Raw genomic sequence first — 16,266 nt, 5'->3', positions numbered from 1 at the left:
ATCATTTGTTCTTTGGGTGTTGAGTTTGATAAGTTCTTTATAGATTTTGGATACTAGCCCTTTATCTGATATGTCATTTGCAAATATCTTCTCCCATTCTGTCGGTTGTCTTTTGGTTTTGTGGACTGTTTCTTTTGCTGTGCAAAAGCTTTTTATCTTGATGGGGTCCCAATAGTTCATTTTTGCCCTTGCTTCCCTTGCCTTTGGCGATGTTTCTAGGAAGAAGTTGCTGCGGCTGAGGTCGAAGAAGTTGCTACCTGTGTTCTTCTTTAGGATTTTGATGGACTCCTGTCTCACGTTTAGGTCTTTCAACCATTTTGAGTCTATTTTTGTGTGTGGTGTAAGGAAATGGTCCAGTTTCTTTCTTCTGCATGTGGCTGTCCAATTTTCCCAACACCATTTGTTGAAGAGACTGTCTTTTTGCCATCAGACATCTTTCCTGCTTTGTGAAAGATTAGTTGACCATAGAGTTGAGGGTCCATTTCTGGGCTCTCGATTCTGTTCCATTGATCTATGTGTCTGTTTTTGTGCCAGTACCATACTGTCTTGATGATGACAGCTTTGTAATAGAGCTTGAAGTCCGGAATTGTGATGTGACCAGCTTTGCTTTTCTTTTTCAACATTCCTCTGGGTATTTGGGGTCTTTTCTGGTTCCATAAAAATTTTAGGATTATTTGTTCCATTTCTTTGAAAAAAGTTGATGGTATTTTGATAGGGATTGCATTGAATGTGTAGATTGCTCCAGGTAGCATTGACATCTTCACAATATTTGTTCTTCCAATCCATGAGCATGGAATGTTTTTCCATTTTTTGTGTCTTCCTCAAGTTCTTTCATGAATATTTTATAGCTTTCTGAGTGCAGATTCTTTGCTCTTTGGTTAGATTTATTCCTAGGTGTCTTATGGTTTTGGGTGCAATTGTAAATGGAATTGACTCCTTAATTTCTCTTTTTTCTGTCTTGTTGTTGGTGTATAGGAATGCCACTGATTTCTGTGCATTGATTTTATATCCTGCCACTTTACTGAATTTGTTTTTAGGGCATTTTGTAATTTACTGGTTTTAGCCCATTTAGTTCATGTGGTTAACTAGGGATGCTGGTGAGGTCAAGATCATATGGTTATTATTCAATATTGTCCAATATCGACCAGTGGAGAGGCAAATTTATGCAATGGCAGAAGCCTGGGTTCTAGAACGAGACAGATCTACTATGACCTTGGATTGGCTACTTAACCTCTCTGAGTCAGTTATAATGACCAAAAATGAATAGTATTATCTAGTTTTCAGGGTTGTTAAAGAGAATTAAATGAGATGAGGTATATACATGTCCGTCCTATATTAGTTGCTTACCAAACAGATATGCTTTTATTAGCTTGTCTCAAAAAAAATTTTTTTTTCCAAAACTGCACACAGCATCTTACCTCTTTCTGGCCAATTGTCTTAACAAAGGTTGAATCTCTAGCACCAAGGGAGTCCTGGGTACATAATATGATTTCAATGCACATTTAAATAAATGAAATGTGCACCACTTACCTTTAAGGACATTTCTATTTGTGGCATGTTCTGTGTTCAGCAGAGAAACTCCCTTGCTTCTCTTCTTCGGGCAATGGTGTATCTGAACAGGTGTAAACTGGGTTCTGGAGGGGAAGAGGGAAAATTGTGCTCTGATGAGAGGAAAAGGTGGGGACCAGGCCCACCGGATAATCCCAGTCACTCAACACATGTAGGGACATACTGTCCTATCTATCCTGGGCTTCTGGAATAAGGGCGTGTCACTCTACTGGGATGCCTGGCCTCCCTACCCTTTCTGTGTCCAGACATGGGATGTGGACCTTCCCTCCTCTCTTTCCAGATATACTGTGGGGCTCTTCCCAACTTGATGCCTGCTTTGCCCTAGTTTTCCACCATCTTGGCCCCAATTTTCACTTCTCTGCAAGACTGATCCTTAGAACGGATGCTTTCTTCATACTGTATCTATCAGGAAAAGAGAAAAAATACTGGAAATAGAGTCCAAATAACAGGGACAAAAGAAAGGGAAGGTTTAGATAAAAGTGGGGTGGGGAGAGGCCGAGGCATCACTGAGTGAAACCATGTTTATGATCACTTCCCAAAACAACAGAAGAGGGAACTTGAGAGTTGCGAATTCATAAAAGTTGTCCTGGCCCATCTTTTCATCTTAAGAATATGAACGACTTAATCACTCTTGGAAATGAGCCACAGAAAAAGTTTAGTTTGATTCCTATGCAAAATTACTATAAAGAAGAGAATGTAGAACAGAATAACATTTTTATAAACAATAAAGGCAGCAAGAAAGAAATGCTTACAAAGATGATAAAGACTAGAACCACATTTTTTTATAATTATAATTTTTTAAGTTTATTTGTTTATCTTTAAGTAATCGCTACACCCAACATGGAGCTCAAACTCACAGCCCCAAGATCAAGAGTTGCATGCTCTTCTGACTGAGACAGCCAGGCGCCCCTGTAACCATATATTTTAAAACAAGCTAACAGAAATCAAGGAAGTGATAAAAAGCAATAAAAGCATTAACCAAAGTTAGAAAAATTAAGAAACAAATGACGTAACAAAAGGAAATTTTGAAAAGAAAGGAACAAACACAGTCTGAATTAAATGTAGGAAAAAATATTTCAGAAGTTTGAAGGTAAAATTAGAAGGAACTCAAAAGTAAAATATTACCATAAATAATGGTTTAAGAGAAAATTTGCAAAAGAGGAAAATCTTTAAAATAAATAAATGCAGGAGCACCAGGGTGGCTCAGTCGTTTGAGTGTCTACCTTCAGCTCAGGTCATGATCTCAGAGTCCTGGGATGGAGCCCTGCATCGGGCTCCCTGCTCAACGGGGAGTCTGCTTCTCCCTCTCCCTCTGCTGCTCCCCCTGCTTGTGCTCTCTCTCTCAAATAAATAAATAATATCTTTAAAAAACAAAATAAATAAATGCAAAAAGAGAGAAACATGATTCGAGAAAGTTAGATATAAAAAACAAGAAAAATGATCCAACATATATACAATAGGAAGCCGCAATGCAAAAAGCCAACACAATGGAGGAGACAGATACTACAACTATGACTCAAGAAAATTTTTCTGAAATAAAAAGACACAAAACTACACATTGAGTGGGCACATCATGTGTATGGGAAAATCAACCCATATTGGCCAAAACTGAGGGGAAAAAAGCCTGGATATCCAGGCAAAAAGATCAAGTCACTTATAAAGGAAAGAAAATCAGATTGCCATTAGATTTTCGATGTCATACTCTGTGTCTGAAAACAATGAAATAATATCATTAAGACATTCAAGAAACATAAAAATATGAGCCAAAATTTTATATTCAGCCCAAATCCCTGCTGAATGCAGAGCCCAGCACAAGGCTGGATCTCACAACTGATGAGATCATGACCTGAGCTGAAACCAAGAGTTGGACACTTAACCCACTGAGCCACCCAGGCTCCCCCAAAAAGCATTTAAAAAAAAAAAGAGTCTTTTAAGGCTAAAGTCTTTATGAGGATAGAGCTGTTATTAACATCTATACACCCAATAACAGCTTTCATAAAACAAAAATTAGAAGAAATATAAGGAGAAGGAAAAAAATACATTAAGAGCAGATGACTTACACATCTTGCTCAATTCCAAACAGATCATTTAGGGGAAAATCAATAAGAATGCAGAAGACTGGCTCAGCCGGTTAAGCGTCTGCCTTTGGCTCAGGTCATGATCCCAGGGTCCTGGGATTGAGTCCCGCATCGGGTTCCCTGCTCAGCGGGGAGTCTGCTTCTCCCTCTCCTGCTCCCCCTGCTTGTGTTCCCTCTCTTGCTGTGTCTCTCTCTATCAAAGAAATAAATAAAATCTTTAAAAAAAAAAAACCGCAGAAGACTTATGCAACATAACAATCAAGTAGATCTTATAAAAGTCTAATTCTTCACCCCAAGAATGGAGGATATATCTTTTCCAGTGTACATGGAATCTTCATGAAGATTGACCACAGCATAGGCCACAAAGAAAACTTCCACAAATTGTAAAGAATTTGATCCTAATCAAAATGCTGTAAATTAATTACAAAGTCAGACCACCTACTTGGAAATTTAAAAACTCACTATTCAACAAACTCTTGGGTCAAAGAAGAAATACTAAGTGGAATTGTAGAATCTCTTGAAGCTAATGATAATCAGCAAACAGAAGAAAAAGCATATCTATATATAATTAAATCAATAAAAATGAAACATAAAGTAAATGAATTAGATAACCAACTCGAAAAAAAGAACAAAAAACCCCCCAGAAAAGCAGAAAGAAGAAATTAATAAGGATGAAGGCAAAAATTAATAAGTGAAACTGATTCTTTTCTTTTTTAGAGAGAGCACGTGAGCGGGGTGAGGGGGGCAGAGGGAGACAGAGAGAGAATTGCAAGCAGGCTCCACATCCAGTGCAGAGCCCGACACAGGGCTCTATCTCATGATCCTGAGATCATGACCTGAGCCGAAATTGAGAGTCAGATGCTTAACCGATTGAGCCACCCACGCACCCCAGAAAAACTGGTTCTTTAAAAAAAAAATTAATTAGATAAACAGCTAACCTAATTAGTAAAAATTAGGAATATCAAAGGGAAAAACCATCAAAACAAAGGAAATTTAAAAAAAAAACATAAGAAGCTACTTTGCACAACTATGTATGGAAATACATTTGAAAATCTTGATAAAATGAATGCATTTAGAAAAAATATGGTTTAGGGGCACCTTTGTGGCTTAGTTGGTTAAGTGTGTGCCTTCAGCTTGGGTCATGATCCTGGAGTCGCAGGATTGAGCCCTGCATTGGCCTCCCTGCTCAGCGGGGAGTCTGCTTCTCCCTCTGCCCCTCACCCCGCTCGTGCTCACTCTCTCTCAAATAAATAAATAAAATCTTTAAAAAAATATATGGTTTAGGAAAAAAAATACAGTTGTAGAAAAATACAGTTTACCAAACTGACCCCAATGGAGAGGTATAAAAAGCCTACCATACAATCTTCTAGATCTTCAGTTACATAGAGAAACCGATCAAAATAAATTGCAATGATGTCCCTGGACACCCTGAGAAAACCCTTTCCCTAAAACATTATCACAGCAAGTTAAAAAAGAAAAGCTGATGATATTGCATTTATAATCCAAGAAACAGTTTTGTTTTGATGGGTGAACTCCGCCTGGAATGAGCATGAGCCAGCTACAAGAATTAACCCACACTCTGATAAGCACTAAAGTCTACAACGTCCTTAGAATGGGAAAGACAGCCCAGTTGTTGGAAAACTGGTCCCCTGCTTCCTTAAACCCTCCTTGTAAACTCCTAGCACCTGCCCAAATGCTATTATGAAGCTTCTCCCAACTCCCTCCTACAGAGGCGCCCCATGCCGCTGCAGCAGGCATCCTGTTTGCCGCAGCAAGCTCAATAAACCCGACTTTCTTTCTGACTACAGACGGGTGTCTGGGCATCTTTCATTGGTGGGCCCTGATGATGTCATTGTACTAAACCGTGGGACTCATGTAGTCAAATCTCGGAGTAATGTCCCATTCCAGGAATTCGACTCTAATGACAAAAAGATAATTTTAAAAAAGAAATCCCATCTGTGTGAAAGAGTTCTAAATAAACCCCACCCCCAGAAGCCTTTCTTCTCCCATTGGCTTTGTTTACACGTCTGACCATTATTTTGGAGCATCTCCTTTTTACCCCAGTCTCAACACTGTTTGGCTCCCCCTCTGGTCTCCTCTCTCTTTCCATTCCTTTATGATGTAGGTCCATTTAGTCCTCTCAGCCAGAAAAACTCTTCCCCAGGAGGAGGAGGAGAAATGAGGTTTGGGTTTTAGGGTCCTTTGGGTGGGCCAGGGGAGAGGGAAAGTGACAAAATTGTCATACCAGTAGCTTTTTGTCCTCTATTATAGCATTTGACAGTTTATGAACAGGTTCCTTTTCATGGACTAATCCTGACAGTGCCTCAACTGTGCTTATGAAAGCATGGGACAGGACCGTCGGCAGAAAGAGCTGCACTGGGGTCACGAGGAGCGGCCCATCATATATGGGAGTTGGGAGGGGGTTAGGGATAGCGTAAGTCTCTAAGGAATTTGGAAGCAAGGTTTCCAGGACCTCAAAGGGGCTAGCTATTGTTGAGAAAAGGTCATTTACTACTGTCTAATAAAACCTTAGTCATGAGACCCTTCAGATGAATATTAGTGGGCCATATGCTTGGGTGACGATTGCCAACATATATCTCAGGAGTGGGGTAGAGATAAAGGAAGTTTCCAAAGGAATTTTTATATGTTAAAGAAGACTTACAGGATCCTGGGGGTTGGGTTAAGGCTGCCTTTTGCCCTTAGTAAAGTATTAACATCGAGTTAGCTAAGTTCCTAGAGGAAGGTCACTCTGCCTGTTTCGAGGACTTGTCAGTGGGCTATAGGTAGTAAGGAAATTTAATTTTTCTTTTAACTTTGTTTCCCACATCAATGGGACCAAGAGTCTACATTTCTGCCAAGTTCTCTGTTAGAACCCATGCTGCAGGTCCACAGACCACACTTTGAGGAGCAAGGCTTTCTATGCACCATCTTGGTTCAGCCTCAAAATAAGCTCTCATGATAGTGCTTCTCAATCCTGACCGCACCTGGGGGGATTTTAAGTCTTCTAAATCCTCAGATGCAGCTGTACTAATCATGTCACTATCCCTGGGAGTGAGGCCCAAATGGCTCCAATACAAGCTAAAGTTGAGAACCACTGCTATGTGGACTAAGTAATAGTACTCTCATTTTACAGCTGAAGAAACTAAAGATTGGAGACATTACTTTATCTAAAATCCTATTCATAGACAAAGATGGAGGTAGGACTTGAACCCAGATCTGTCTGGCTTCAGAGTCTACTCCCATTCCCACTCCTCCATATGGGCTCCCACAAGGACAACACTAACTGGCGATCTATTATTGTTGTTTACTGAGGAAAGAAGACCCATACACATTAAACCATTAGAAAACAACCCTGGCCCACAGATGCCCCAGTGCTAAGACTCTCAGGATGATTTATGGCCCTTTAACACCAGGAGGGTAGAAAGCTCTCCCTGGGGCTGAAGGTAACTGCTGCCCCCTCCCACCCAGCACATGCTCCGGAACTGACTATTCACCATTGGTTCTCTGGTCTTCCAATAAATGCTGATGGGTCAGAGTATTTTCTCTCCCATTGAGATTTTAAGTGTAGGAGAAAGCCAGGTGCATTAAATCAGTGTAATTAGCCCTGAAATGCTTGTGATTGAGAAAGTGGATTCCCAGAGAGAGAGAGAGACTCTCCAGGGCTTTATCAAAGTGGAATTGTGAAGCCTTGGGCTGGACGGAAGCCAAATGTCTGCCCCTTTCTGATGGGAAGTAAAGGATTCCCTGAGGGATGGACGTGCTGGCAATGGCTGGGCTTATTCTCCCATCTGGGGATTCATTACTGAGGGCTTAGCTTCAAAGACAGATAACAAGCTAATCAAAAGGGGAAGGGAAGCCCTGCAAATCATGCTGCCTAATGAGTAATGCCACGAGAGCAGGTGAGATGGCAGAACAGGTGGAGCGATGGGGTGGGGGTGGGGTTGTCTTCTTGGTCATGGTGCTGGCTGACCACTGACTTTGAACCAAAGAATCGGTAGAGAAAACAATCCCAGGATAAGAGTATTTTTGAAGTCAGTAATGGCACAACCCTCTGATGCCAGCCACCTCTCTCAATCTTCTTTGCTCCATCACCATCTCATCACTCCAGAGACTGAGACCAATGAGCCCCTATTCACCAAGAATGCCACCTAGGACCAAGGTCAAATGAAGGGGCATATGAGAGGCTTCTTCTGGCACATGTGCCTCAGAGAGAACACAGAAATGCACTGTTTACACTCAAGAATTCAACTTTTGCTTTATGCTTGAAAATAGGTATTGGGGGTATCAGCAAACTGAATGTTGTTCTGTGTTTGAGCTGATAAGCTCCATAGGTCAGGAAAGACATGGCAAAGGCAACAAAGGTAATTACATTTGTCTGGTTTTCTTTCTCCCCACATGACATCCTTGCTGTTTTCTGTTGTCCAAGTGTCTAAGTACTGGCTTAAACATTTACTGATGATCAGTACATCTACAGAGATGAAGGAGGCCTGAAGTCTTGCCCCAAATATCACCTTTCTAGGTCTTCTTTAGTTGTGGCTCTCCTGTGAGTCATAGAGCCTGGAACAATCTGAATGTTGATATGCTACCAAAATTGATTATCCACGTGGCCTCTGTTTTCCCAGGTGTCTTTCTTTTGCCTATTCCTTTGTCTTCTACGTTTCTCTCCCTCTTCATCCTTCTCCAAGATTCAAACTCTTTCCTCCGTTTCAGCATGAAGAACCATAAGGTTCCCACCTCCCCCTTGAGTCTTACCCATTCTGCAGCTGGTGGTGGCCTCTGATGTGATCTCTGCCTGTTACAAGAACTCAAAGTCCCTATGTGGGAAGAAGAGGTGGTAAAGTGTGAGGCCCCTCCACTCCAGGTAGAATCCTTTTCCTCTTTCCTGAGAGCCTAAAACTCAGAGATGGCTCACAGCGTTGCAGGTAGTTTTTTGTTGGAAACCCTCGGCAGATCTACATAGTAGATTTGTCTGCCCACCTCCCCAATACATTATAAAGCCCTCCCTCAATAGCTTGATAAGGAAAAGCTCTATGCCAAGCCACTCATTCCTCATACATAGTTTCCCTCGAGAGGGTGGGGAATAAGATGGACACGGGTGGACAACGCCTAGAACACTTTTTATTTTACACAGACCCTGCATTGCTCTCTCATCTCTAAACCAGTTGTTCTCTGCCTGGCTCCACCGCTGGAATAACTTGGGGGGCTTATAGGACTCCCGACACCCAGGCTCTGCCCCCGATCTTTTGCATCTGAATGTTGGTGACAGGGCCCAGGCATCAGTAGTATTTTGATGATGGTAGTTTTCAAATTTGGCTGCACACTTAGAATCTCTTGGGGGGGGCGGGCTTTAAAAAATACTGATACCTAGAACCACGCCCCAGAAATTCTGACCAATGGATGTGGGATGCAACCTGGGCACTGGGGGTTTAAAAATTTTCCCCAACTGAATCTAATGCACAGCCAGGGTTAAGAACAGATGCTCTAACCATTTTTTTCTTTCAAGTTTTCTAGCCCAGGGGTCAGCTGAGAGAACGCTTTTTGCTAGTAAAACAAACAAAAATACCAGTGATCTGTGGGTTGATCTTCTTTCCACAGTGATTGACTGCACTGAATCTACAAACAATATGGAGTTGTTTGGGCAGAAAGCCTGCAGTTGTTGATTTTATTCTACCAGCACCCCATCTGCTTGAGCTGCAGCCTCCTGGTCTGGGCCATAATAAAATTGTGAACAACAAATAAGAACAGGTGGGGTAACTGAGCCACTCCTACTGAACTCCCATTTTTAACTGAGTTCTAATAACTAGTTGCTGGAAAAACTCAGATAGTGCAACCTTCCCCCAAAGAACACTGCGACTCTTAAAAATACTTATGAAAATAATCCGTCTTGCATATGGGGTTGCATTAGTTGGTGATGGGACAGTAGCCTAAAGACAAGGAATTAGAAGTACTGTAAGCTCAATGCATTGACTTACTTTACTGTCTCCGCATCTGGGGAAAGATAAAGATTTGTTAAAAATCATAGGGGGAATTAAAACAATTAATTTTTATTAATTATTTTAGAATGTTTAAGTATGTAATTATTGGAAATAGAAGGTGAAACGAGAGATCCCTGGTTTCTGCATAACAATTTGTTAGGATCATATCCATGGCAGGAGAAAATATTTTCAAGGAAAACATTAGACCTAGGAAAGTTACAGATTCAGTCTGGTGAGACACTTAGGCACTTCCAGCATTTCAAGGATGTAGAAAAATATACTAAGAAATGTGGAAAATTTGGATGTGGATGTAGAAAAATACACGAAGAAATGGGAGTGTTGCTCTCTATTAGGGGGTGATAAATGCAGAGTCAATAGAAAAGGTCCTTTGAAATTCGAAGTGATGGAATAGATCTCAGATTGCTGATTCCTAAATTCCGGAGTTTGCTCAGACAATTCTATGTGTCCTCACTGCTTTTTCGTCATTACTAAAAAAATATTTATGTACTAGTGAAATAAGATATTGGCTCTGGGGTAAGCAAGAGGTATAAGGCATGATGTCTGTCTTGATACTTCCTTGACTAAGCATCAGTTCATAGAAATCATGTAGTTAACAAGTCTGGCTGTGCATTGTGATTGGAAAAATTTGGTGGCAGAGTGGCCAAAACTTGCCCTGAAATGAATGGATCCCATGGCTTCCTTCCCTTCACTCTCCTTAACTACTCTTGAGTAATTGTGTTAATTAACTGGTTAAAAAAGCAAGCAGTTGCAAAAAGGACTGAGTTACAGGAGCCTGGAGAATCCCGAGGGATCCATTATATCCCCTGCATAATCGCCAGTTGATTGTAGACCTAAAAGAAGGGAATCCCATATGCCTAGCCTTCTTTAAACATGACATCAATTCACTTTGGGGACATATCTATGTAGATGTCTACATGGTGGATCAAGCCAATTAGAGTGTGGGGTTTGAGACCCAGGGGAGTTCTTTCCAAATTGGCTTATTACAAAGAGCCAAGCAGAAAAAAAGTGGGCATCAGCTTGTGTGATTGCCCTATATTGCAGCATTTCTACCATGTAGGACTCTTGCCTTTGCAAGTCTACCACTGTATGGATCAACAGTTAGGACAGAGATAGTTAAAGTCTAAACCAACCTCTATGAAGCCAAGTCCATGACTCTCTTGCTCTCAGATGAATCTCAGCACTTCCTAGGACAGTAGGTACTCAATATGAACTACTAGTGTTCAGTAGACACCATTTCTCACTCTCTTGGTCATCCATCACTCTCTAGGCAGGCAAGGGGTTGCTTATGAAGTTTGGGCTCAGTCATACCCCAATGGGGAAAAAGAGACCCAGATGATGGTGTTGACTTTTTCGCTAAATAACCTCATGACTCTACTCAAGCCATCTGAATTCCCTGTGCTCAGCATTCTCCTCTGGACACTGCACATATCTTCTCCTTTTTGTGGACCTTACAAAGGTATCTTAGTAATCAAATGGATTAAACAAAAATGAAAGTACTCAAAGACATTCATCTTTGTGTCCATGGAGTCTTGTTCATAGCAGGTCTTCATAATGTTAAAGTGATCCCAAGACCCCTGTTTTCAGCTCTTATGTACTAGGCTTATTGTTTCTTTTCTTGGAGTCAGATGTAGGTGAAGCCAAAGGCCATCGACATCCTCAAATTTTGATTTTTATAGTTACCACACCTACTCAATGATCTAATTACAGATGCTTGCTCACTGACACTCCCTATCTTCCCATAACATATGGGACACATGGGCTATCCCTATTTTCATGCCCTTGCCCAGGCCCTTCCCTCACCTGGAGTGCCCTTCCCTCTCTTCCCAGCATAACTGAATTTTGCATGTCCTACAAGCCTCTTCTTTCAAGCCATCCCCGGTAGTAGTCTCTCCCTCCTTAGAATGCCAATGTTGCTTCATATAATTATCATTTCAATGTACAAATGTTTTGTCCATCCAATTAGATTGTAGGCTCCATTAATACATCCTACCTTTCTTTGAAGCCAGTAAGAAACACATACTCATATATGTAAGAAAATATAAAACTCCCAGTTTTCAATGGAACTTAGTTTGCGTATCTGGATAATCACAGAACATCCAAGAAAATTTTGCATAGACAGTTTTGCAGATAAAAAGTGATGAAATGTATGTGTAATCTCCAGTGAATCCCAAGGTAGGGGAGCCAGTTAACTTGTGCCAATATAAAGAAGTCAAGTAGGTGTGGTTGAACAATCATGCTTCTTATTGCTCAAGGATATGGATATGGTCCTCCAAACAGTTGTCTAGCACCTTGATGGTCACAGGGTGACTTAGTGAGAACCTGACTGGGAGCTGTCCTCAGTTGTGGTGCTGAAAAATTAACTTTGAACTTGTGCTACCCAGAGATTTTGGAAATGCAGCAGAGTCTAAACAATGATCAAGAACAGTTTTGCGGAAGATCCTTTTTGGGGTGTCCTTCAGCCCCTTCAAACTTTACAGTGCAAGACAAAATTAATTTCCTTTTTAGTCACCTGTTTTCTCTCTTATATTCCCTAAGTCCTGGCATCTCTGCTTCTTAAATAACTTTTAAAAACCATCACCTTTCCATTCCCATTGTCACTGAAATAATTTCCTAACTGATTTCTCTCAAACATCTTGCTGCTCAGTAGCTGCGATTAACAATTTCCATCCCAATGCCTATAGAGATTAATTCAAGGTCTTAAGAGTGGGAGAAACTGCAGCAAGGCACTCCAGAAGCTCTGGCAGTTAAACTATAAATATCAACTCATAATAGATGAGAATGATACATGAAAATCTCCTTAGAGATAAAAATAGTTCCAGGACCAGAAACAGCAAGAGTAAACAGCTTGTCTATGTGATCCAGACCAATCCCAGGCAAAGTGAAGGTGATGTCCATGTTTAAAGATCTATGAAGAAAATATGTCATTTATAAGGGGTAGGGGTACCATCTGCAGATGATAGGAAGGTGAGTTTGCAACAAAGAAGAAATGGCAATGTTGGTTCAAACATTGCTCAGGCAGCTTGTCTACTCCTTGTCACAGATGCATCTTTGTTTGGTGAATGGGATATGCAGGTTATTCTCAGTTGGCCCCTCTACCCTACTCTGGCTTTGGGAGGCTGGCCTGAATGGACTGCAACCCCGGGTTCCTTTGTTTGCTCTCTGGATTTATACTGGGTTTAGTTAATGGAGAACATAGGAAATTAGAGAGAGAAAGTAGAATGAGGTTGGACTACTGATTTCTCCAGCTCCATTCCATGCTGGTCATCCTGACTTAAGGCCATACCTCAGCATTATGGCTTCTCCTAAAGCTCTCTCTGACTTCCAGCTGCCTCTCTTCTGTCACTCTTTCTAGCCCACAGGAAATAATGGTGGTATTGCACTGTCCCCCAAATTATCCAATTCAAGCGTGCCATCTGTTTCCTGCTGGATCCTTGATCAGAGCCTGATATCATTAAGCATTCATATCCCAACTCCCTTGCCCCAATCTCATCCTCACCAAGCATTATTCTGTTTATAAATTTGCTTCACATGTAAATCCATCTACACGGAGAGAATGTACGGGTCATGTTGACGCAAGCATTCTGTTCTGCCTGGCATTTATACTTCTCATTGTTAATTAAGAAATTGGCATTCTGGCTTCATACTTTCTTATTAAATTAGATTTGTTAGTACAATTCAACCTGCCTGGGATTAATGAATCTGAGGTGCTGCCAAAAGTGAAGGTCTGGGCTGAATTCACCCAGATGATGTTACCCTTGGAGGCTCTGGTGACCATCCATTCCCACCCCTTCCCCAAGCTACGTAGGTTTCTTCACCCACGTCATGCTTTCATGCCTCTGGGCTTTTATTCAGGTTGTTCTTTCTCTCTCTTTCTATGGGCCACCCTCTCATCTCTTGGGTCATTCCTAGGAATCCTCCAAAGCACTATTCAGGCATCACTGCCTCTGTGGAGTCTTCTTTATCTTTTCTAGAAATAATCTATTTTGTAGCTATTTATTGAGCACCTTTGTACCAGGAACCCTGAAATGTCCTGGGAACATGGGAGTGACTCAAAACAGTTCACAATTTGCAGTTTCAAAGATGAGATGTAAAAAATCCTATCTAAATGACAAGGTAAGACACCTGACAGGTATGTGCAATGGAGACAGGAGAATGAGGGCAATGGTGGGCTGGTGTCCAGGGAGAAGGCTACCTCAAATGATAGTATTTGACTTTGTTCGTGAGTGATGGTAACAGGCACGGATAATAAGGAATAAAGGGCTTTCTGGGATTTTTTCGGCGGGGTGCGGATCAAAGAGTCTGTCCGGGGTTTGTGAAGCTTGTAACTAGCCTCTGAGTGCACATCAGCCCTCCCACTTTAGTCCCAGCTGACTGGAGCAGAAGTGCATACCAAATCAAAAGGCAGCCACTCTACAGGCTGGCTGGAGACATAGGAAGGTACAGACACAAGAACTGCCCTGTTACATAAATAAGCCAAAGATGGCCTCTGTGTATTTGCCCCCAGGTTGATTATGTCTTCACAGCAGGCTGAGACTTAGCTTAAAAGCCCATAGGCACCAAACTTAAAATTTTACATATTATTTTAAAACTAGCCCAAAGAAGCAGATTTTTAACCATTTAGGGCCCATCTGCTAGGCATACCCTGTGAAACTATATCCAGTATCTACTGACCATTGATGACAGAACCTTGTGGTTATAAGACTCCAAGCTGCTCCTGCCACTTGGAGCTCTCTGACCCAGACGCTCCCCAATGTGTTGCTGAGTGACATCACCCAGACAGGTAGACCCCTCCCCAAACCCCCTTTTCCTTGGGAGTTCCCTTGCCCTCCTCTCCTGGATGGTGTTTCCTCTGCTGTAAGCCTCTAGACAGTCTCATGTTATAAGGGACTCTCCCCTCTCATTCAACCATGACCAAGTGCAGCTCAATAAAGCTTTTTGTGTGTTACTGGTAGTCATGTCTTTTTCCTTAATCAGTCCCCAATCCCTCAACCCCCCTACAAGCACACACTGGATACTGACTGGCTCAACTCAGCAGAGCCCTTCTTTGGGGGAGTTTTAATTTGAGGGGGAGAGATAATGAGTGTTAGGCAGCAGGGAGCAGAAACAGAAAGGCATGCAGAGAAAAGGAAGCAGTAAGCAGGAGCCATGAATCAGATGGAAGGGGCAGAGCACTCAGTCAGTGGTAGCAAAAGACAAAGCACAGACAAATTGGTCTGGAGTGACCGTATGGTGAAACACTGGGTAGGAAGCCATGGGTATATACAGCCAGCTAGGGAGGAACAAAATAGCACAAGAGTACCCAAAAGGGCATTTTAGTTCCTGAACCACATTCTGGTCTCCACAAGGTCAGTGTCCTGGTTCTAGCCCTGCCATGAGGACATGCCACTCAGTGTAAATTCCGTTCTGAAAGACAATAGCACCTTTCCCAAGGCAACCCGAGTATGTTTGTATTCCTCATATCTGAAAGAATCAGCTTCCACATAGGCTTTGGGAAGAACATGGGCAAGGTCTGGAGTGGGGAACTATGGGGTGTTTTAGGGAATTCCAAGCAATTTGATATTTCTAGATCATAAAGTACAGGTCGGAGAGTTGGTGGAAATGAGACTGCAGAGGTAATGAGATTAGGTCATGGAGTCCTTGTGTATGCTCTGATGAGAGTCCCCAGTGTCATCTTGCAGGGAACCAGTGGGTCAGTAGTGATGCCTCAGACTCATGTTTTCATCAGGTCACTTTGGCAAAGTGTAAGAGGAGTTTGAGATGGGCAAGGCTGGAGGCAACTAGCAATTTGGACAGGAGATGAGAGAACGCTTAGCAGAAATGAAGAAGATGGGACATATTCAGTAAATATTCAAGAGATAAAAGTAGCAAGAGTTGATAACTTTTTACCTGTTGGGGTGGAAAAAATAAATTCCTGTTTTTCCGATTTGGGCACTGGATGAATCAGATGCCACTGACTGAGATGGAAGAGGAAACTGTGATGGAGAAGGAAGGAGGAAAAGGAAGAAGCTATGTTTGAGGAATGCAGAAGACATCAGGTGGAGAAACCCAGTGGGCAGCTGGCTCCATACATCCAGGCTTCTGAGTGAGTCTGAAATCACATCTCAGCAGTAGCCACCATCTTTCATTCATCCTTGTACTGTTGAGTCTGTGCCCTAATATAGACCAATCCTTCAAACCTCTCCTCCATCCCAAAGCCTTCCTCTGGTATGCCAGCAAAGTTTCCTGTCATCAACACCTTCTCAAAGCATTCCTTCTTTCTGGACTTGAATGGGCTCCCCTTTAAGGACCGTCTTTTGCTTATAGCTCTCCCAACTGAAGGCTGGTTTTTATTTATTTTCCCCTCACACAGCACAAGTTCTTCAGGACAAGGAAGTGGAGTTGGAGTTCTTCTTGATTCCCATTTCCACATACCAACCATTTCTTCTGGAAAGCTCCTGTTCCTTTGAGGATCACTCCATTTGTCTTCTCTCTCTTCCCTCTCATTATTATAAATCACCAACATCCTCATCACTTCCCCTCATTTATCAAAAAAGGTGGGTTCTATTTTCATGGTCTTCTTCTCTCTTCAACATTTGCTTCATTCTATGTGAACGAAGATTTCTACTTCTACATGGGTGAATCAT

At 41.9% G+C, this 16,266-nt stretch overlaps 1 long non-coding RNA gene across 1 annotated transcript in view; it reads right to left on the bottom strand.

The window, feature by feature from the left end:
- LOC113938294 overlaps positions 1-16,266 on the bottom strand; it is a 48,239-nt gene that overhangs the window by 21,722 nt on the left and 10,251 nt on the right. Inside the window, exon 2 of the long non-coding RNA XR_003524877.1 lies at positions 1,531-1,634. This is a non-coding gene — a long non-coding RNA (uncharacterized LOC113938294). The remainder of the gene's footprint in view (positions 1-1,530; positions 1,635-16,266) is intronic.

The sequence above is a fragment of the Zalophus californianus genome, chromosome 8, assembly GCF_009762305.2.
Source record: "Zalophus californianus isolate mZalCal1 chromosome 8, mZalCal1.pri.v2, whole genome shotgun sequence".
In the NCBI taxonomy this organism is placed as follows: Eukaryota; Metazoa; Chordata; class Mammalia; order Carnivora; family Otariidae; genus Zalophus; species Zalophus californianus.
The sequence above is the reverse complement of the archived record's forward strand: the minus strand, read 5'-3'. Positions and strand labels throughout refer to the sequence as shown.